The sequence below is a fragment of the Stegodyphus dumicola genome, chromosome 8 (assembly GCF_044657685.1).
Source record: "Stegodyphus dumicola isolate Sdum_Otavi_A_Nest chromosome 8, ASM4465768v1".
NCBI lineage: Eukaryota > Metazoa > Arthropoda > Arachnida > Araneae > Eresidae > Stegodyphus > Stegodyphus dumicola.
Window position 1 is genome coordinate 160,096,096 of NC_140775.1, and position 23,194 is coordinate 160,119,289.

The following is a 23,194-nucleotide window of genomic DNA, read 5'->3' on the forward strand; positions in this document are numbered from 1 at the left end:
ATATAAAGAAATTTTTGAACTTCCACTTCTTTTAATTTTTTATGGTCCCGCGTATAAGTCGACCCCCCCCACTTTAAAGCCTTTTTTTTGTCTAAAACATCTCGACTTATACGCGGGTATGTACGGTATATAGTATTGAAACGCTGTTCATATAAAGCTCAGAAAACACTCCATGCAATATACATTCTCAGAAAGTTAAATATGGTTCAGAAAACACTCCATGCAATATACATTCTCAGAAAGTTAAATATGGTTCAGAAAACACTCCATGCAATATACATTCTCAGAAAGTTAAATATGGTTCAGAAAACACTCCATGCAATATACATTCTCAGAAAGTTAAATATGGTTCAGAAAACACTCCATGCAATATACATTCTCAGAAAGTTAAATATGGTTCAGAAAACACTCCATGCAGTATACATTCTCAGAAAGTTAAATATGGTTCAGAAAACACTCCATGCAGTATACATTCTCAGAAAGTTAAATATGCTCCTCATTATTCTTCAAAAGATACCGAATTTCGATTGTAACGCTGGCAGCAACGCATATTTTTGCTTCTGAAAATCTTATATGAAAAACTAATATTGACTCAGAAATCAAAGCACGAATTTAATCGCAGCGACCTTTTAACGGTGTTGTACATTCATTCTATCATCTCTTATTGCTCCAAAACTATTGTTCCAATATTGAGACTGAAAAAACACCCTTCTCCAGTACTACAACGACTGGATTACAATAGCAGTCCCAATCTTTATGCTGACGACTCTCAATCCATTTTCCCCAGCCTTACTTTTTCTGTACATTTTTGCTTGTGTTTGCACTGGAGGCGCCCTTTCTCTCCTTGTTTATCTAAAGATAGTTAGGAACCGGAATCCTTATGTCTTTTTAATAACGGAGGCGACATCTAAGCGCGGCTTCTTTTGTTTGTTCTGGAGTTCTTGGAGAGATCATCCTGTGGGTAAGAATATCCTTTCTATTTTGTGTAATAAATCATTTATTGAACAATCTTTGTCATATATCCACAAGAGTATTTGGGAATATCTGCAAACAAAGAGCACTGGCACATTTATGAGAAATCTTCGAGTGCCACGTTGGTGGGTTGGATTGATGCCACTTTTTCAGAAAGAGGGTTTTTATTCGGAAATTTGAAGTGCTAATATATTTTTGTTTTAGAACAAACATCAGTATTCTGCCGTAGGTGGTATTAAGAGTATAAGTGTGAGTGTGATGCAAAATAAAGAGTTATGATTGATTCTAAGGGGAGTTACGATCTGTCATAGTTCCTTGTGTTAGAGCAGGGGTCTCCAAACTACGGCCCGAGGGCCACATCCGGCCCGCGGACAGATTTTGTCCGGCCCGCGGAGAGCTAGCATACTTGAAAACTCCTTTTAGAGAACATATTTTTTATAGCAAATTAAATTTAGTTTACTGAAGTATTCTAATTTTATGTTGAATAATTATTAATATGACATCTACATTGATATGGTCATGGGCTAACTACTCATAACATTGTTGTAGGCTTATTGTTATTTTTTTTGTGATAAGTTGGATAAAGAAACACAGAATTGTAATAAGTAAAGACATGTATAATATGCAGAAAATTTAACTTCAGTACATAATAACTAACAAATTATTGAAATGAATCCAACTAACATTTTATACATTTTAAATAAAAACATAACTTATAACAAGCATAATGACATATGAAATACTAATGAGATTTATGTAATTGAGATTTTCCACTGACAATAGTTTGTAGCTGTGGACTAATTTTACTTGTACCAATTATTAAAATAGATTTAAGATGCTCATCAGTTAATTTAGATCTGTAAACATTTTTTGTGTACTTCATTTTGGAGAAGGTCTTCTCACACAAATAAGTAGTACCAAAAACAGAAAACAGCCCACGAGCAAATTTATGCAAATTATCAAATTGTGTCAGTGGAAGACTCTTATAAAATTCCAACAAAGATGAGTTTTGATATTTGTTCTTAATTATATCAATGCACTGTAGATCAATCATTTCCATTTGAAGTTCCGGGGCTAGGGTTTCAATGTCAGTATCAAAAGGATTCTGAAAAATCTTAATTTGATTCGCAATGGCATCAAAGTCCGAGAAACGAGTATCAAAATTTACTTTCAAAGCACTCAAAGTTTCGATTGCAAAATCGATAGGAAACTCAGTCTCAGTGGTGTGGCTGAATATTTCACATGTTTTAAAATGTGAAAAACATTTACTTCGTAGTTGTGATTGAAACAATATCAGTTTCTTCCGGAATGATTTGATATTAGTGTATAAATCAGGAAGAGGCTGGTTTTCTCCTTGCAATCTCAAATTCAGTTCGTTCACATGTTTTGTCAAATCAACATAGAATGCTAACTTCCACAGCCATGCGTTGTTTTGTAATTCAGTAAGAGGGCGATGCTTTTCATTCAAAAAAATTTCGATCACTGCTCGAAGTTCAAAAAAGCGCTGAAGGACTTTCCCACAACTAAGCCAACGTACGGCAGTATGATAAGGTAAGTCATTTTCTCCAATCTCTTCAATAAATTGTCGGAATTGTCGGTGATTCAACCCAAAAGATCTAATAAAATTAACAGTTGATATGACTGGTTTCAGAACTTCAGACATATCCAAACATTTTCCGCACAAGGACTGTTGATGAATGATACAATGTAAGACTAATGGTTTTGAACCACCGTCATTTTCTACAGCCTTTGACACAAGAGCGACCACTCCTTTATCTTTCCCACTCATGTTTTTGCCTCCATCAGTTGTAATACATTTCAAGTTTTTCCATCGAAGGTTCTTTTGATTAATGGCCATTTCAACTCCTTTAAAAATATCTGTACCAGTAGTTGTGCCATGAATACTATACATATCAAGAAGTTCTTCATGCACTTCATAGCTTTTATCTACTCCTCGAATATAAATCAACACCTGAGCAGTATCTGACACATCCGTTGACTCATCCAAGGCCAAAGAAAACCACTCAACATGTCCATTTTTGTCGAACAGTTGAGAGGATATATTTTCAGCAATGTTTTCTACCCTTCGAGCCACAGTGTTTGCTGACATACTGACAGTTTTTAATAAATTTACCTTTTCAGGGCATATTTCTTCGGCTACTGCAATTATGCATTCTTTGATCATTTCTCCATCGGTGAATGGTTTTCCACGTTTTGCAATTTCAAGAGCCACACGAAAGCTGGCACAAGTTGCAGCCTCTTGTTCAGTTTTGAGTTTTGTAAATGAAGATTGCTGCGATTTCAATCCGCGTTTCATAGCTTCGAATTTTTCTGTCCGCAAACTCCCTGTATATTTTGAGTAATTTCGAAAATGTTTTGTTTCATAATGACGTTTAATGTTATATTCTTTGAGAACGGCTATGCTTTCATTGCAAATCAAACATAGCGCCTTGTTACTGGACTCAATTACGAAATACTGAATGTTCCACTGATCTTTGAATTTTCTGCATTCACTATCAATTTTTCGCTTCTTTTCCATACTACTAAATCACACACAAAAGCAACAATTCAAATCAAAATACTGTTACAAAGATGTCTTAAACTTAAACACGCACAAACACGTTTTAAGGAGGTATGCACTATTTTATTCCACAACAGTGTCATAGGAACTGACTTCTGTACGTGCTATTAGCGCCATCTGTTAGTGATGGAAGGTACTACCTATTTCCGCTTGTGTCCACCAGATGTCGTGTCACGTTACTCCTCATGGCTCGTACTCTACGACTAATCTAGAAATTACAGATAATGACAGGAAAATTAATAATATGCAGTGCTGCCGTTTTGCGGACTTTAGTCCGATTTGCAGCCTTTTTTAAACGTTGCGTACTTTTTCGGACTTTTTTATTCATCAGTGGACTATTTCACTTTTTACCACCGGCAACAATGATAATATGGTTTTGGCCCTCGGAACTTACTGGAGTAATCAGTATGGCCCTAAGGCTGGAAAGTTTGGAGACCCTTGTGTTAGAGGATCATACTCCCAAGGTCATAGTCAAAAGAGAATTTTAAATTCAGTATTTTAAAGAGGAAATATACTTAACACGTAGGAGAACACTCTTAATGTGAGAAAATCATCAAAAGAAACATATTTCGGAACTATTTAACAATCTTTAACGAGTGCTGATGTTAAGGAATTTTGTTTCATTTCCGATAAACGTTTACAGAAACTTTAAAATAGGATTTAATTTTACATTGCAATAGAATTATCTTGTCATTTTCCCTACAAAAAAGGTTCTAGTTTGGTTCCCACAGTAAAGATTTCTTATCTTAATTAAGAAGTTTTAGCAAATTTGTTTGCAAAGAAGTTCTTAGCCGTTCAAGAAATTAAAATTAATTTTTAAGCGAGATACCGAAGCCATAAATATTGATTTATATGCACCTTTAAGTTGAGATTCTTATTAAACCAATGCTCAGTTGTTTTTTATCGGGGACTGAGTAAACTGTTTGCGTTAGTAATCACGTAATCTTATGATTAGTTTTAAGCATCCAGATTTGTTTTCTACTTTTCTTCGAATGAAAAGTGTATAGACTTCCTTTGTTTTCGTCTAAAAGTGCATTTCCTAATCATAAATGAATATCATATTTAAAATGAATGATACTTAAAACGATGAATTATGAATTATATTCAAAACAAATTAGAAAACTAAATTAGAAACTAGATTACTTAAACAAAATTTAACTTTAAGATCTTTAATTATATTTAAGTTAATACTGAACCTATTTTATGCTGAAAATGGAATTTTTCCTTTCTTCGTATATACTTGTCACTCTAAAGAAGAAGATTAATTTTAAGCAAAGCGTTTGCATGTGCAAAATAAGGGTAAAGTTACTAGTATCAAAATAACATGAAATAAGCACGATGTCTTAAGACAGATATGTCTTACCTTAATAACTTAATGCCACTGTCCGTTGTTGAGAAGAACTGTGTTTCTTTAGCAGATATATTTTCACATACAAGCCATTTACAAAATTTCAAAAAAGATTTTAATATTCGCTTCCAAGACATTGAAAATTTGTATGTGACAGCGTGGCTCAGAATCGCTGAACTACGACATATCTGATTATGATATTATCACATAACTATACATCTAGATCAAGGGTTCTCAAACGGTGGTACGCAAGAGAAAAATAGGTGGCACGCAAAGAAGCAAAGTATTTTTAACGATTAAATTCAAAAATTAAAACTCCAATACCCTGATTGAGATTTTTCTGTAATACTCGTAAATTTATGCACTCTGGGCGTGGTGGTGGTAGTACTTTGGTGGTACTAAATGTTTTAAATTTTTGTTTAGATGGTACGCTTTGGTCAAAGGTTGAGTACAGCTGGGGATGTAAACTTGTAGGACTAAAGCCTAGTGTAGGAGGGGCCAACGGGGTCGGTATTGACAGCTTGGGGGTCAATGCATTTTAAATTGTGTGATTAATGATCAAGGAATCCGTAGCCATAATTTACAACACCGTAGCCGTAATTTACAACACAAAAAATTGATCGACATAAATCAAGATTCTATTGATTAAATAATTTATTAATAAAACTAATAACTAATTATTTATTTATTTAAAGCTGTATTATGCATAAGTGAGGTAATCATATAAAATAAATATAAGTGGAAAATATACTAAAATTATGGTGCGAGACGTTAAGACGATATCATATTTGAGTCATCGGAAAAGCCAAGAATGCTTGTGGATTGTGTTCTAAAACATGCTTGAGCTTGAAAAGTAATGATGAGCATTGAAATGGAATGAGGACTGTATTCTGAAACATGTTAGAGCTTTGAAAGTAATGAGCATTTTGGTGAAAATTTGTTAATACAGTTCGAACGCCTTATCCGCGACCATGAGGGCAAACACGCATGCGCCATTCGGACCGAATTATTCTCAAAATACGGTGGAAGGATAGGGACTTTCTTTCCCTCCAGCATAGCTCTTTCCGGAGAAGAGAAGACCTTTTACGTCGCAGCAAGTAATACCGCCCCTTTTGGACGAGTCTATGTGTTTTGGCAGAATGCCAAACAGGATTGCGCTTGAGACGGTCGATCTATAATTACTATGTAGATATATTAGGTTATTTGAAGCAGGAGACATGAAAAACATAAACTGTTCTCCCTGGGACTCGAACCTAAACTCTCAAATACGCGTCAGCGTGCTGATTGCTGTACCACGAGGGCATGCTAAAACGAGGGAGAAAATTACTTATAATTATTTTGGAAAACATTAAACAAAATAAGAAGCATGAAATGACTTTATGTTCTACTTTTAATGTTCTCATCTATACCGGTTTAGAACAAATTTCTTTTGTTTCTTCGGCCCACCAGCGGCCGAGCGGTAAAGACGCTGAACACTGGTAGTTCGGTCCGAGGTTCGAATCCCGCGAACGGGCTGGCTGCATGGGCGTTTTCGTGGTTTTCCCCATGTGTAACGTGTATACGAGCCAGTTTCCCTTAGAAAGTCCTCCACGAAAGGCATCCCTCCCCTTAGGCAGATAGCCCTAGTGTGCTTTGCCATAATTAAATACACCATAATTAAATACACCACACCACACCTTTTGTTTCTTCAGGATACATGCCAAATTTTGCAAAAGCGTGAATATCATAGTATCAAAACAAAACATGCACATTTGTAAAGAAGGTAAAAAGTTTGTTTTAAATTTAGAAAAAAATTGGAAAATGAATAGTGAAACAAACAATTTTAATAGATGTTTCATTTGTATTTTTATTTGTTTCACTGTTAGAGTTGCTCTCTTGAGCGTATTCATGGATTAATCAGTGAAGCCTTCCTTGGTGAGTTAAACAGAGTCGTAGCACGTACAGGAAAGCCTTCTGAAATCTTTAGTGATAATTATAAGAATCTCGTCTCAGCCAACCATGAATTATGTAAAATTATTAGGAATTTGTTCAAGAGGGAAAAGGAAAACATTAAACCAATAGAGAACTAATAAAGTGGAATTTTAATCCACCTTCAGCTACTCATTTCGGAGGCCTTTGAGAGGCAGGTGTTCACTTCCACGCCTATCGAATTAATTTCTAACTTTTCATTGCCCTGCGTTGGCAACACGCTTTTGAGATTTGTCGTTCGTAGAATTCGGTCGCTAAAAGCGTAGCTGGCCTGTAACGGTTGTAATTCTTATTTTAAAGCTTATCTGTACTCCTGAATTATTACTAAATGTTTACGTGTGAATGTTATATTATTAAATGTATTGAGTTTGATTTAAATAGACTAAGAGTCGTTGAATTTATTAAGTATATTTAAAGTCGAAACTGCGCCATCCATATCGGCGCCATTCTAACACAGGAACGTAAACAGCAGGAATTAAAATCACTGAAATATAATTTAAAGAGAGGTATTGGAGTTCGATTTTGAGACCAAGGGGTTTTTGATATTAGTCTCCCACATTGAGGCAGTTCTTAGTTCAAGGCCCCTTTGGGCTCTATCTAGTGATTCTAATGAGGTATAAACTTTCACTCTTGTAAATTTCTTGGTTGGATCATCTTTGATTGCTTTCGTATTAGTTATGGCGTGTGTTATGTAATATTAGTTAAATATTCTGATAATACAGGATATTTAATGTGGTATCTTACAAGAATTGTCAAAACGTATCAGCGCAAGGAGATGATGTTATCAGAGCGGGCACAATTAGAGATAAGGCTCAAACATATCAGCGTCCAGGAAAAAAAAAAAAAAAAAAAAAAAAAAAAAAATCTGAAATTTTTCAGATTTTAAATTACGTCCAAAGGGGCGTTTTTTTAACGTTTTGAGTGTTACCTTTATTTATTAAATATCATGTTCTTTGCACTTAAACCATAAAATTCAGTTCAAGAGCAATATCGCAAAATAATGTTAAATTAAGCATATCTTTAGAATTTCCGATATACACAGTCTCGCGAGCTGGAGATAAAAGTATTTTTTTTCTATATAACGTTGCCATTTCTCGCTTTTAAAGCATTGAGTTTGTAAATCAAAAATTCGTTAAAGTTTTACAAAATATAAAATCTATAATAAAACAAATTCCAAATTTGGGATTTCAGATGCCCATATTCGCAGTAGGATTTCGTCATTCAAAATTCGATGGCTCTATGTACCATTGTTTCATCACAATGCGAGAAATAGACAATCATTTATGCAGATTTTTCATTATTTAATTTCTTCAAATATAATGCAGGACTCTAACATTTTGTGGCAACAGTTTGAAAAGTGAACCGACGTTTATGAATCCGACGCAAAATGCCAAAACGAAAGCAATAGTCCTTCGGGACTGAAATCCCTTTGGACTTAAAAAAAAAAAAAAAAACTGCTGCTTTACCTTTTGTAAATTACGGATTTTGTACACATACAAATGAATTCAGTGCAATTATATGCAAAATTATTGTATTTTTTGGTGTAATGTAACGCGAAAAAATTTAAAGAGATAAGCTAAGACGGAAACGTAAGAATACAAGGACAACTCCATTTAACATTGAGTAAATTTGTATCTCGGTCATTTGGCGAGATATTGCCAAGCTCCTTTTTTGTCACCAAAGTTGGCGAGGAACAGCCAAAAATCGCCACATTTGGCGACATTTTGATTACCATATTAGCTATTGCAATTGTATAAAGAACTAGAAATATCTCGGCGGCAGGGTGAGAACTATATAAGGCCGAAGAGCGCATCTGCTTTGAGTAGTTGTTTCAATTTGTTTCAGGTAAAACCGGAATACTGGCATATTTTCGGGTTAGCTTTTTCTTTAGATCCGCTTTGCATTGCATTGTGTTTAATGTTCTTAGTAGTTTGATGTGTAACTAGCTAGAAGACAGAAACGCGCTACTGAGAACTTAGAAGATCTCTTACGGAAGTGCCCTAACCTTCCATAAATAATGTTTTTTCCTCATTTACAGAAAACGCGATACTGGAAACTCATTTTGGCAGAGAATTGTAGTTGGGAAACAAGAAAATTTAGTAAAAGTTGTTTTAAAATTAAAAATAACTATTAGGAAATTTAATTAAACTACTACTATGTCAGTTCTTCGCAAAAACGAGAGGAGGATGAGGTAGGATGTTGACACGATTGAGTACCAGTCGAAGTTTTTTAACTTTTCTTCAACGTTTAGTCTAATTGAAGCTGACCTGGATGTAACGCGACTCGTTGAATGCTGTTATAGTAGAATTAATAAATATCTTAGCCAAATAATTCTTACATTGTTGAATTAAATAAGTAAACTCTTTTGTACTTTTTAAAACTACAATCCATTTCAGAATTGTAAACTTAAGTTTTGTATTGTGGGGAATTAAATTATAAATAATATATCACATTTTATTAACATTTGTCATGACGCTTTTTAATTTAGAAGTAATTTAGGCATTCATTCCATGAGATGTTATAGTATAACAATCAGCAACGCGAAGACACGACTTCAAACAAAGTCAGGACCAATTTAAAACGATTCCTATCTTCTCGACATATTCATTGTTAATACGTGTCCCGAATACTTCTTGAAAAGCACAAGAAAACTCCATCTGTCTTAAATAATGGAAGAAGCACAAAAGGGTGGTTAGCAATTCCCTGCAAAGTAAATCCAATGTTCTGAGAATTACGCAAGTGGAAAAAAAGGTTCATTTAGAGCTCCTTTCTCTCTCACACTCCCTTTTCTCAATGCCAACAAAAGTAGCGAATAAAATAAAAATTGCTTTAACACCAAATTTTCGCAAACTCTTCAGCACCGGAATCGATCTTTTGCCGTTTCTTTGGCAATGATGGAAAATGTTCTTCGGTTTAATTCTCGTCGAATAAAATCGTCCCATGGCATGTTGTTTGCTCTCTAAATGGGATTTCGGCAAGAAGCTTTGTCAGTTTCCTTTGGAAAGAATCACATAAGTTTCTTTATTTTATGAAACGCCAGGTTTTCTCGGACCAGAAAGTAATGCTGGGTGTGTTATAGCAAATTTCTTGAAGAGATTATCCACGCGAGTGAATTTATTTCCTTTTATTCAGAGATAATTAACTCTGAATGTGAATAGAGCATTAGTATATGAAGGAAACGAGAGAAATAATAATAATAACTGCTCTTCTTTCCAAGCGGTTGAATGACTGCAATGGGTAGTATATTCTAAATTTAAATCATTTGCATGCCATCAAGAAGAGAATCCAATAAACATTTGCGGTATGTGTATAAATTATGCAATAAATCTTATTAGCAATCCGTGAAAGAATAATTTTTATTGAGCACTTTGAAAGCTATTTGAATATTCGGAATTTAATTCAGTATCGGTAAGCTTTTGCTAAATATGTAACATCCTTTCAGCTCGAGATCAGAGCTTTCCAGGAAAAAGAAAAAAAAAAGCAGCTCAGCCGGTATTCGAATCGCGGATTTTCGATGTGCAACTAGATACACTACGAAAGCACGTGTCGAAAAATCGATAAATATTATAGCTCTGCTTATGCTCTTAAGCTTTATTAAATAAAGTTTAAAACTCTGCTGCAGTAAACCTTTTCGCGGCAATTAGTTTAACCCTTTCCGGCACACTACCTTTTAAAGTCGGAGTTTTGATTAAAAAAAATAAAAAAGGTAGGCAGTCTAATTAGGCCTAGAGCAGTGCACTAGTAAAATTTTGTGAAGATAGCACTTATCGTTTTAGTGCCCAAAGTGGCACACTGATTGAATAGAGCTTCGAAAAGACTGCTGAAACGAGCATTATTGTCAATGAACTGACGTTGAGAACTGACGGAGAAACAAAGAATACAGACTTTCTGTTGTCCTAGATTATCGGTGAGCCCGGTCTGAGCACACCTAGGGTTCACAGTTTGATTTTAGGCAAGATTTCAAGATAAAAACTTAAAACTAATATAGAATAAGGAGATTAGCATACAGCACAAAAATAACATAGAAATTTCTTTTCAACCAATTCCTTTTATACCCTAAAAAAGTCTGGAAGATTTCTTTGAAAAATGAGGGTCTTAAAAAACTAAACATGGCTAAAATATACGGACTGGTTTGTGTTGAGATGCCATCTACTATAAATAAAGAAGGTTCAGAGTAACCTATAGTAATCTATAAATCCTTTTTCATTCAATTTTTCTATGCGTACAGAAGGAAGTTTTAGGTGTGTCCAGACCGGACACACTGTGCCGCAAAGGGTTAAACATTCTCTAAAGAGAGGTTGGACTTTTATTTTCCACCCCAAGTTTGAGGGAAAGCACCCGGGATGGTGGCCCAGAGGTCTTCTAACCCTCTCCCCTTCCACCATACCACACGAAAGAACTTTCAGCTCGCCGCATATTTAGAGTGCCTCCATATTGCACGGACACTATGCATTCACAAATATCCATGCCTTCTCCGGGATTCGAACCCAGGCCCTTCGGTATCGCAGTAGACTCCTCTAACCACTATTCCATCCGGGCGACGCCTTCAGAAGTAAAATATTAAATAACAATTTGATTAAAATATTAATATCAAGTAATTTTATGCATTTAATTATTTATTACACTTAGGTCTTCACTGCGTAGTTCCAGCAGGTTTAGATGATTTAAGACCTAGGGAGAAGCAGTGGACAAGAATAACAGCGGGAGAAATATAACATACAGGAAAGAAGAAACGAAGATATTTTATTAGGTATTATAATGTTAACACTACCATGCACCTTCATGCGAATACAGGTTTCTTTTAAATAAATAATATTGGGAATTTACCAGTAGTTCATCCATGAATCATTTCATTTCTCGAAATACGCACCGAGCGTGCTGACCACTACACCACGAAGGCATGAAGAAGAAGGCGGGAGAAATACCTCACATACTACCCGTTTTAAAGGGCGGCTGGGGATTAGGGGACCCAATCGCCAAATCCTGGTGGGGAAGAATTATCATTCGCCACCTTTTTTTAAGTTAGGGCGCCACTGTAGAGATATTAGGTATTTTTTGGAAGCAGAAGATATGAAACATGAGCAATGCCCTCGCCTGGACTCAAACCACGGACCTCTTGACTACGTTCCGAGCTTGCTGACCACTACACCATGAAGGCATGCTAAGGAAACGGGGGAAATACCTTATAACGTTTGGCACAGCCGATTACAATGAAGGCGGGAGGTACATAACTGGAAGTTATGGCAGTCCCATACACAATATTTCATCGTTCTACGACTAATTGTTTATGAAGCAGGCGAGATACATACATGCGTACGTACTTACGTACCGCCGTCAAGAAAACAAATTCCCTATGGAGCCATTTAAAATATATTTTACAATTTGTTTTTGGGAAAAAAGTAATTTATTCTGCCCGTAGATACAAAAGTCAAGACAAAAAATGGCCCAAGTCCATTCGGGAACGGTCAAAATGGATATTTATGTTGACATATGACACCCGAATGTTTTTAGAAATTACAATACATAATTTACTTCGCGCAAGAAAATAGAAAATGAGGGTAAATATGCAAGTAAATACGGTATTTGATACAAGTACATACAATGAGTATATTAACATTTTTATTTTAGACTCCTACTAGTTGTTGCCCATTGAGAAAAGACACATTCTCCTTATCAGTGTCCCAACCATACTAAATTATATCTGATTATTCTCCATTTAATCCTGATTTGGAATAATTCGAAATTCACAAACTTTAAGTTCTGCAAGCAGTGGATAATAAAGACGTAGGAACTGAGTTAATTGATTACCTTCGGATTATGCACGTGAAGCGTAAATGCAAAGTAGTTTCCTTTCAGTAGTTCTCCCGGAAAAGACCCACTTCCAATAGAGATAATCCTCACGTAGCTTAACATATGAATTTCCTATGTGTTGGCTCAGCTGCTGGAGTAATAATAGATGCAAGAGTTTCATGCCGTCCGTTAATAATTGATAAAATTCAGACTTTGGGTGGCATTGCTTTAATATGAATCTGAAGCCAGATTTGACTGAATTGAGCGGCATTCCTATGATTGTATACTCAGTTCTATTTCATAATTTCTGGGCACGATTTTGATTTAACACATCAGTTTTAAAGAGAGGAAAACAAAATTCAGTTCTCTTTTTACACGACTGAGTTGGATTTAACACAGCCCAACTCTCCTTCTGAAACTCTTTCTGAAACTCTCCTTCAGAATTTTAATGTTGAAAACTTTCAACTTCAAACAAAATTTCTTAAAAGTTTCATGTGGAGCAAAGTTATTGCTAGAGTCAAAGGTTTGGTGTAGTTTTCTCATACTAATTTAGGTATAAAAATGCTAAAAATTAAAACTGTAAAAATCGAATAAGAGCTTATAAGTCTTGTAAATTTTTCTTATAAAATGGCAATTCATTCTGGAAGCCTAAGCATCTGTAATAATAATAAATCCAGTAAAAACGAATTTGGGCTCTGCACGAGAAACGGAAAGCAGATTAGCGAGCCACAAAAAAAGTGCATGGTAATTAATGAAATAATGTTTTAACTAAAGAATGGTGAATGCACAATCACAGTCTAAGTTCTTTCGCAGTTTGTCTGCAAAGATCTTGTCCGGATCTGGGATATGGACATTTTTTAATTGAAGAGGAATCCCTTGAATTATTCGGAGCCAGCGAAATATTCTACATATTTCTAATTAAATATAAAACCCAAAATTTATACATATACTAAATAACCCACAAGTGACATTTTAATTTAACTCCATTTAAGTTGAATAGACCTTTATTCTCAATAAAGTATTTTATTTTTTTAACCCTTGATTCAGAAAGGAATTTACTGAAAATATTAAAAAAATAATTCTGTAATGTTAAAAATACTAGTAATTTTTAGCTTAAAGCGGCGTTAGCCCAGAAGGGCTATTTAGTCTCGGAACGGTATTTTGCGCCGAATCACTATAAACGGCTTTACCATTTTTTAGATTGTTGCCACCAAATACTACCGCCCTGTATTATAGTAAAAGAGATTAAGCAATGGAGAATCTGCATAAATGTATGTATGTTTCTCGCATTGGGAAAAAACTACGACACCTAAAACCATCAAATTTTGAATAACGTAGTCCTCTATCCGACATGGGCACCTGGAGCCCGAATCGAATTTCAAAATTTTTTATTATTTATTTCATATTTTTTAAGCTTTAATGAATTTTTGATTAAGAAACGCAAGGATTTCAAAGTGAATAATGGCATCATACTGTGCGGAATGAAATATTTTCATTTCCAGCGCGCGAGATTGTCTGTCGGAAATTCTAAAAGATATGCTGTTTTCAAATATTTTTAGCGCGAATAGGCGTTAGTCCAAATGATCTCGAAACGTGTATGTATGTGCAAATGAAAAAAACTCTACTTCGGAAGTAATATACAATCTGAAATATTCAGACTTTTTCTACAATTTGTTTTATGTTTCACTTTAAACACTGGGTATTGAGAATGACGGTCAGTTATAATATTACACCAAATTTATACTCAGTTAACAAGATTTTCTATCAAGTTCTCAATAATCACATCCTCTTTCGTAATGTTATGACGTTTTCTTTTAGTTCGAAATGTATAGATTCGTTAGAAAATCCATGTGAGAATATTTCGCCTCTGCAAATAATAACCCATACATATTTATTAATGATAAATAAAGTGAAATTTAGAGCCATCTATTCTTTCTGAAAACATTCTATGATGGATGGGCCTAAGAGAGATATTTTTTCTTTGTATTCGAATTTTATACAGATATTATTCATTGATGCACATAAGAAATTTCTTTCCCATGTTCATTCAAAGAATGTCTAAACGAAAATTCGTGTTTTGAAACACTTTGTTTATGTGTTGCTTTAATGTAAAGATGGAATTTGAATTTTAAGAAGTTGTCTAAGTACAAATAAAAATGTATATTTTACAAAGGGTTGATGAGAATGTAAGAACGATTTTATTAATAATTTTGGTATTCCTGAGTTATATATAATAAAACTTACTGGTGTAAACCCTACACCGTAAGCATCAGCAACTGCCCAAGTTTCTCATGTGTTGCTTGCTGTTTGCTTGTCATGCGTACTGCGCAGCCGCAACATCAATTTTCAAGATGGAAAAGTGTGCTTCATTTATGTGTGCTTCATTTTGAGGTGTCCAGATATGTGGTTTCAGGCCAGCGAGAGTTTCGTGCACGTTTTCTGTGCGTTGTTCCGAGAAAGTACATGGCCTATTTTTCTTCGAACAAGAAACAATGATCGGTGACTCATTTCTAAACATATTTGAAATCTGGTTGGTATAGTTCGACCGCCTCATCCATGATCATGATCGCAAACACGCATGCGCCATTCGGACCGAATTATTCTCAAAATAGGGTAGAAGGATAGGGACTTTCTTTCCCTCCAGCATAGCTCTTTCCGGAGAAGAGAAGACCTTTCACGTCGCAGCAAGTAATACCGTCCCTTTTGGATGAGTCTATGTGTTTTGGCTGAATGCCAACTATGGTTGCGTTTGAGACGGTCGAACTATACCTTAGTTGAAAATGAATTATGATGATTATATTTTGCAACTGGTCGGTGCTCCGATCTATTTTCACAGGAATGTACGACAGCCTCTTAACCAACTTCTTCACCAACGCTGCTAGACGTGCTGCAACATGTTAAAGACCGATTTTATAAACCGTCAATGCCCATGTCCCTCGAGGAAAATGGCTTGTGGCCAGATTAAACAATTACTGCAGACCGTTTCGGCGGACGTGCTACACCGAGTGTGAGAAAAATTTGATTACCGTGTAGATGTGCGTCATGTGACCAAGGATGCACGTATTGAAGGATTGAGATTAATGCATCAAAAACTTGTATAGCTATCGCTGCTTATGCAGTAAAGTTTCCTCATGTAAACTAATATATCGATTTATTAATAATTTTTAAAACCCCACCATTCATTTATAAATACCTTGTATTTGTAAGGTTTATTTTAACCAAATGATTACTTTTATATATTTATTTGTTTTTGTTAATTATTTCCTATATTTTTGAGATCTCCCGTCAGCTGTTGACAGAATGCAAGTTATGTTGAGTGGAATAAGAAGGGAATATGTAGTTTGGAGGAAAAGAAAGCGATGGCAAACGGCAAGTACAACAAATTATTTTGAGATGCATGCCTGTAACAGTCCTGCGTATTGAGTGACTTTTGTATTTATCAGCGAGTAGGAAATATTTCATTTAGTTTTATTATAACTATGGAATTTTAATATTCGTCGGAATTTTTATTCAAAACTAAATAATGGCATTTTTATTAAAAGTTTTCTTTTCGCAAACAGATGTATAAAGCAGGAAAGCACGATTTACAGCAACAGATATTAAAGGAGAGAATGTATGTTTCTTCCCTTTTTCAATAAATATTAGTGTTTATCTATTGCATAAATTGAAGCAAGATCAGATGAATAGCTTAATATAAGTTTGGGTAATAATATTTTCTTTCTTTAGGGATGCTAATTTCAATACATCCTTCAGCATTAGTTTCTGTTTTTTATTTCTGGAATGAAAACGAGAATTTCTACTCCAGAGTTTACTTCTCGAAAGTGAAAAAGCAATAGTCGAACATGTTTTGAATATTTTATTCTGTATACTCGTTTATTTCCAAAGTGAAAACACCAGATAAATTATATGTATAAATACATTGAAAGAGAAAATTTACAGCATTCATGCCGAAGTTTAAATATCTTCTTAATAAAATATGAGTAAAAGGGAATCTTAGTGGAGGATCAGAAGACATTCACAATTAATTTCCGTTCGTTTAAAGTTACTTGATTTACATTTCGACGTTAGAATTATCTTCTGAAGCACATGCAGGCATGTCAACATCATTTATAAAAATTTTAAATCTCATATTTTACAATTAACAAAGTACGTATATTTTATATTACACACTGGTTATATAGTCTGCGCTGCAGGTAAAATAGATATTTAAATTTATTCTCAAAATTTGAGTCAACAAAACCCACATTAGAATCAACAGAAAAATACTATAATACAGACGGGCTTTTTATGAAGCGTGTTAGGAAAGTTCGATTCCTACTCTACGTGAGAAATGAATGTTTTAAAGATTTCCCTTCTCATGTAAACAATGACATTCTTTCTTTATTATTTACAACTACCGTATATTCCATACTATATGGCGCACTTTTAATACAGAAAATAAAGTCGAATTTTACGCTTACGCGTTTTACGCCTGATATAAAAATGATAGATTTAAAAGTAAGTAAAAAATGAGAATGCAAAAATTATATTTCTACATGTATCTAAATCCTGTTTATTTAAAAGAAATGACGTACCCTATGAACTTAAGAATTTTCATTATTGGATAACAGAAAAACTTCGTCTATTCGTCTTCCATTATATCTTCAGACATATTTTAGAATTCTGCTTCATCTCCACTAGCACTTTTACTCCGATCCATAAATAAATAATTATCTTCTGTTCCATCTACAGAGGCTGTTCACACATTTTTTAGACGATGTATATTGTATTCACAAAACTAAATTACATAAAATTCTTGTGTTTTAAATGCTCTATTTGACATCCCTTATTCTGAACTATCTTTCGACACCGCAATTTCCAAGATATTAATGTCTTTTGAAGTGGCAGAAGAGGTATTCTATCCCATTCCTCCCGAACAGCTTTCCAGAGTCCTGTTAGGGTTTTGGGACAACTTTTGCATAATGCAGTTTTTAAAAGTCTGAAAGCACAACAATCCATAGGTGACACATCGGGAGATTTAGTAGGGATATCAGTGAAGGGTATGGCCTTGATACCAGTTTTTTGTTACATTTCTTTTAGGAATTTTACAGTGAATTTTGATGTGTGACTGCTAGCTTTCCTCATGGAGTCTCACAGATGGATGGCACTGTGGGTAAAGCGATGGTATTTCATTCAGAAAAATTGGCGATAAAATATGTTCCTGATAGTATTTGGAGTTAATCTTGACATTTTTTTGCACTCTCTTTTTTTTAACTTGTGTTAAGTAAGAAAAAAAAAACTATGTTCTGTTTCTTTACTTTGCCGTAAAATCATGGGCACCAATGCTGTGTTACTACTTCCTCTCAGGGAGGAAACTAATGCAGATACAGACAGGTGAAACCGTAACTAACTAAATATCAACTGAGAAACTAAATTCTTAAGATTTTGCTAATTACCACAATTTTAGTAATCGTATAGGTAAAACGGTAATGCATTGCGTTGTGAAAATGCATCCGGGACCGCGCCGTGAGAGGATCGAATAAATAACATGTAAAATCAATATATATATATAAGAAAAACACATAAAGGATCTAAAGAAAACATAAGTAATAGGTTTCCAGATTAAATACCAGTTTATTCAAATTCCTCACAATTAAAAATTAATCTTATCCTAATCAGAGAGTCAAACTTCTTATTTGTGTTACCTTTTAATTTACTTATTTTAGACACAGGTGAATTCTTCAATTTGTCATTTTTTTTGTTACATTTAAATTCATGATTTGCAAATCTATTACATGACTCTTTTAATTTAACGGGTACCCGTTCTATAATTTCTAAGAGGTTAAGGAAAACATATTATTTGCAATTCACATCTGTTCTAAGGAAGATTACACAAACAACTTAAATTATTACATCCTATTCATATAAAGACCTTAAGGTTTGTCTCGGTAATTTAGAAGGGGAAAGGGAAACAATTGAAAGCCTGAGAATTAATTTAAGATTCGAAGTTGTTTTTACATTCCAAGGAAGTTGTTGAAACCTTACTTAAAGTTCAAACACAAAAAATAAAACTTATCTTGGATGGACGTCTTGAAGTGGAGGACTCGTATCCTAATAAGCGTTGACGTCGTCGGCGCTGATCCCCGTTTACAAATGGAAGTTTCAGAGGACATCGTCCTGTCCTGGCATTATTGGCGAAACACACACGGCAGGTAACTGGTTTTCATAACGACGAAGCAATTTTCACTCTGGAAAACAGAAACAGGAAAACTGCTGCCCAGCACGGCTGTCCGCCTGGGCTTCCCGCTTCGAAAAATCGGGCCACAAGTCTTAATCCTGAAAGTCTTAAGTCCTTCAACAAAACTAGTCCAAAGTAGGGCAAAAAGTGACGTCCAAAAGTCTTTAAATCTCTCAGCAGGACTCATACACTTATCAATTTCGCCTCTTAGCCAAAACGCGGCCGGGGAGCATATTTGCCGCTCCCGGCCGGGAAACATCTCTCTTCGTAAATTACATCTTTTCTTTCGCTCAACCCCAGAGCAAGTTTCAAGAGTAACGTCCAAAAGTAAGTTCCGCACGCGGCCGGGGAGCATGTTTGCCGCTCCCTGCCGAGAAACACCTCTCTTCGTAAATTACATCGTTTCTAAAGTAACATCCACACAGTAAGTCTCACACGAAAAAGTCATTCCAAGAGTAAGTGATTCAAACTCGAATTTTCGTCTTCTTCACAAACGCGGGCTCCCACTATGGCTTCAATTATCGCCCCCTTAATTTTGGCAAAATTTGCGTTTCAACCCCTGAATGCGGAAATAAGAGCGAATGCGCGTGCGCGCCCCTCCTTCACCTAGCCAACAACCGGACCTTCCGATCGCCAAAACCTGAATGACTTCCATCGAAGGTTAAATGGCAACCTCTGACCCTTCTGTCACGTACTTCCTGTCCTAAGGTCAACTGCACAATGAAATTTCTTCTAGAACATTCTAAAGGACAAAGCGCGCGAAATCATGACTTAGCAAAATTGCCTCCCTTTCCCTGCTTCTTTTTACAATGAATCAAAGCTTGGACAAAAATTGCAAATAAAGGAAAAATAAATAATATTCTTTTAAAATAAATAATATCCCCAGAAGCATCTGTCTTTCCCCAAAATTAAAGCATTAAAATAAATAATTCAGAATCAAATAAAATTAAGATTTCCATAAATCAGAAAATCATTCACCTAGTTTTTATAACGCGATCAGACAATTCTCTACACAACACTTGCCATTATAAGGAAAACCAGCAACAATCATGAATTCCTTAGAAAAACTATCTTTCGATTCTTTGAACCATGTACTTAATTTTTTTCTCCCCTTTTATGATAATAAATGGCTCTTTTTTTGTTACAATCATTTAAATACACCCACGCTTCATCTATTGTGACAATTGTTTTCCATTTTTCTTTGGATAAGTGTTTCTCATATAGAATTCTGCAGCATGTCCTGCGTTGAGCGATATGCTTTGGAAGAAGACGATTTGACGTTTTATTCCTTTCCTGTTGATGATATTACCTATCGACGCTTTAGATATCACAAAACCATGACTCTCACATCGTTTTTGGATAACGGAGTATGCATATTTCTTTTCGGAAAGAGCGTAAATGTTGCCTTTGAAAAACTGCCTAATTAAATTCGCCATTTTGAATAAAAACAAAACTTTCAAGCCACAGACGATAATTTTGACTTTTAAAAACATAGTACAATTGCAATTATTTCTTTTGCAGCAAATGATTTTTTATTACCGGTTACCAAAATCGTCTAAAAAATGTCCTAACAGCCTCTGTATACTGTTAGATATACTACTATATTTTTTAAATGACTTTTGAATTATGTAGGGATTAATTTGATTCTATACTTTTATTATCCCCTCACACACTATTTCTAGACTATCATGACGCATCTGGCGAAAAAGTGCGAATTATACGGCGAATATATCTATAATTAAAAAGTGTAGTTCAAAATTATATATGCGCGCTATAAGCCAGAATATACGATATATATGTTCTGAGATTTTTTTCTGACTTTTTTTGTGTGGGTTGTTGTAATTTTGTAATTCTTTTATAAAAAGACAATTTAATAGAATGTTTTAATTAATTGATGGTATTCAAAGGATTTGAAGGCTAAAAGTTATTTAATTCACTAATTAAAGAAGAGTTTTTGATGTTTCTGGCTGAAATAAAAATATAAAAACGATTAATGCTCTAACAGAGATAACCGAAGAAGATTTATCAGTCGCTTCTTCTATAGCCTAGATGCATCTTTTTTGATGCAAATTTTATTATAATTATAAAACTATAATGTTTTTAATGAAGAAAACCTGCTTGAAAGTCTATTTTAAGAAGGATTCATAAAAGTGTATTTTCATAATTCAAGCTTTTTCAATTTCTTTTTGATCTTATTTGAGAAACTTTTAACTTGATAGTAGAAAAATGATTATTTCAATACCATTATACCTTGCAATCTACTTGCACTACAGCCGAAGCAAATATGACCTGTACTGTGCTCTTGAAGTACTGAAAATGCCATTTGCCGTTCAGCCTTCTATTCTTTTGAAAAACCACAGAACGTAATCCGTTCATTTCCTTTGATTTTGCACCACGCCTTGCTGCTTTCTCTTTTATCCCCAAGGATATTGCCAAAAAGGGAAAGGAATCTTGTAATTTTCACCTTTGATTTCGAAAGGAAACTACTTCGGAATAGTGAAAAGAATAATAATAAATAAATAAAAAAGCAGAGAAGCCAGTCAGGAACAGGCCAGGCTTATTCTTCGCCTTCTTTACTAAACCAAGACGAGAGGAGAAAATAGAGATCAAGAAAGAAGAACATTCAAGTAGCACCAGATCTGTTCTCGGGTTCCGAGAAGTTCTTTTCTGATTGTTCAGGAAAGTGTGTTAGGAGTGTATTTTTCTAGTGGAAGGATAGAACACAACCTTTGGGAAAACTGCAAAGAAATCGGTGCCGTTTCGAAACGGTTAGCTGAGAGAAAATCTTCAAGTTAGAGAAGCTAACTTTGAGTTAGAATTTTTCGGTTCAGTTGGCTATGCGAACTTTCTAAAAATAGGAAAACTACTGAGTATAAGAAAAATAGCTTGTCTTTCAATTCAGATACAGAGGGCTGGAAAATATTCAGCATTTTGTTGCCAAAGGAAGAAAGGGAAATATGCTCTCACAGCTAGGTATTCTATTGAGATAAATAAATTGCACCTATTTAATTAAGACTTACATACTTATTTAATTATATTACAAGTGATATGTTCTAAATCAATAATACTGCTACGTAATTCTTTTTAATACGACTAAGGCAACTTCAGTGAGGTGTTTATTTTTTTAAGCTTTCGGATTTCCTATTCTGAAACTTAGGGAAACATTTATTGCAAGCGACGTGTGCAGGTGATTCAGTGAAATGAATGCATACTTGCATCTTTAAAAATGAAGAAATCTTTATTTGTCGATATTTTCTTGTTGTTCTACGATGAAATATGTATGTTGCTTCGCCATTTTTGAATAGCTAAATCTTGACTTTTGAAGTTAATTTTTTAAATATTTATTAAAAACCTTTTAGATCTTTAATAGCAAGCTATTCGAGAAGTTGGACTGCAAATGAAGTTTTCGAATTGCAGTTTTTTTAATACAATACTTCAAGCATAATTAAGGTTTGTCTTATAGTCAATGAAGCTATGTATCAAGCCATCAAGCTATGATCTGATTGCTAAATTTGGTACACTATAGTTAAACACAGTGGACAAACTGAATTATTTATACGCCAAACAAGCCAAACAAAATTTGATTTATTTGAATCGTAGTTAGCAAAAATGTAGCTACTCTTGATAGGTCAAGTGTTTTTATAACTACGATACCCTTTTGGTTTCTCTAAGTATTGTTACGAAATGTACAGGCGCGGTAAGATGGCTTCCCCGCAAAGCAGTTTTAGGGTTGCCATAAAATGGCAAAAGAAGGCAAGGTTGCCACATTTGGCGAGAAATCGCCAATTTGGCGACAAAATTGGCGATATGCCAAGATTGAAGGAGAACTTTCTGGAACGAATTCTTACCGGTTTAGCCCAGAATGTTCTCGAACACAAGCCGAAAGCTATATAAACCCTGCTGGTCCGCAGTCAGTTAGTATCGAGAGTGTGTGTCTCGTCTAGCGAGTCAGTCCCTGCGGAGTGGATCGAGTTGACAGCCGGGCAGCGAGTGGCGACTGGGTCGTCGAGTGCACCGCAAGACCCTCGTAGTATATCGCGGTTAGTGCATCGTCGAGAGAGCGTGTTGAGCTCCGGGAACGACTGAATCGAAGAGTCGGGAGCTGTGCTCGTCTGTCGTCGAGTGCATCGGGAGTTGTAGAGTGGAGAGGCTCGAGAGTACGTGAAGTTCCGAGAACGACCGAGCAGAGTCGCGAGCTTTGCAGTGAAGATGTCTCCACCGTTATTGCCTGACAGTGTGAAGGCAGTGTCACTGATCGTATCAGCGTGTTTATAGTAGTTCATCGACGACTGTAAAAACGTGACTTTGGAGCTGTCCT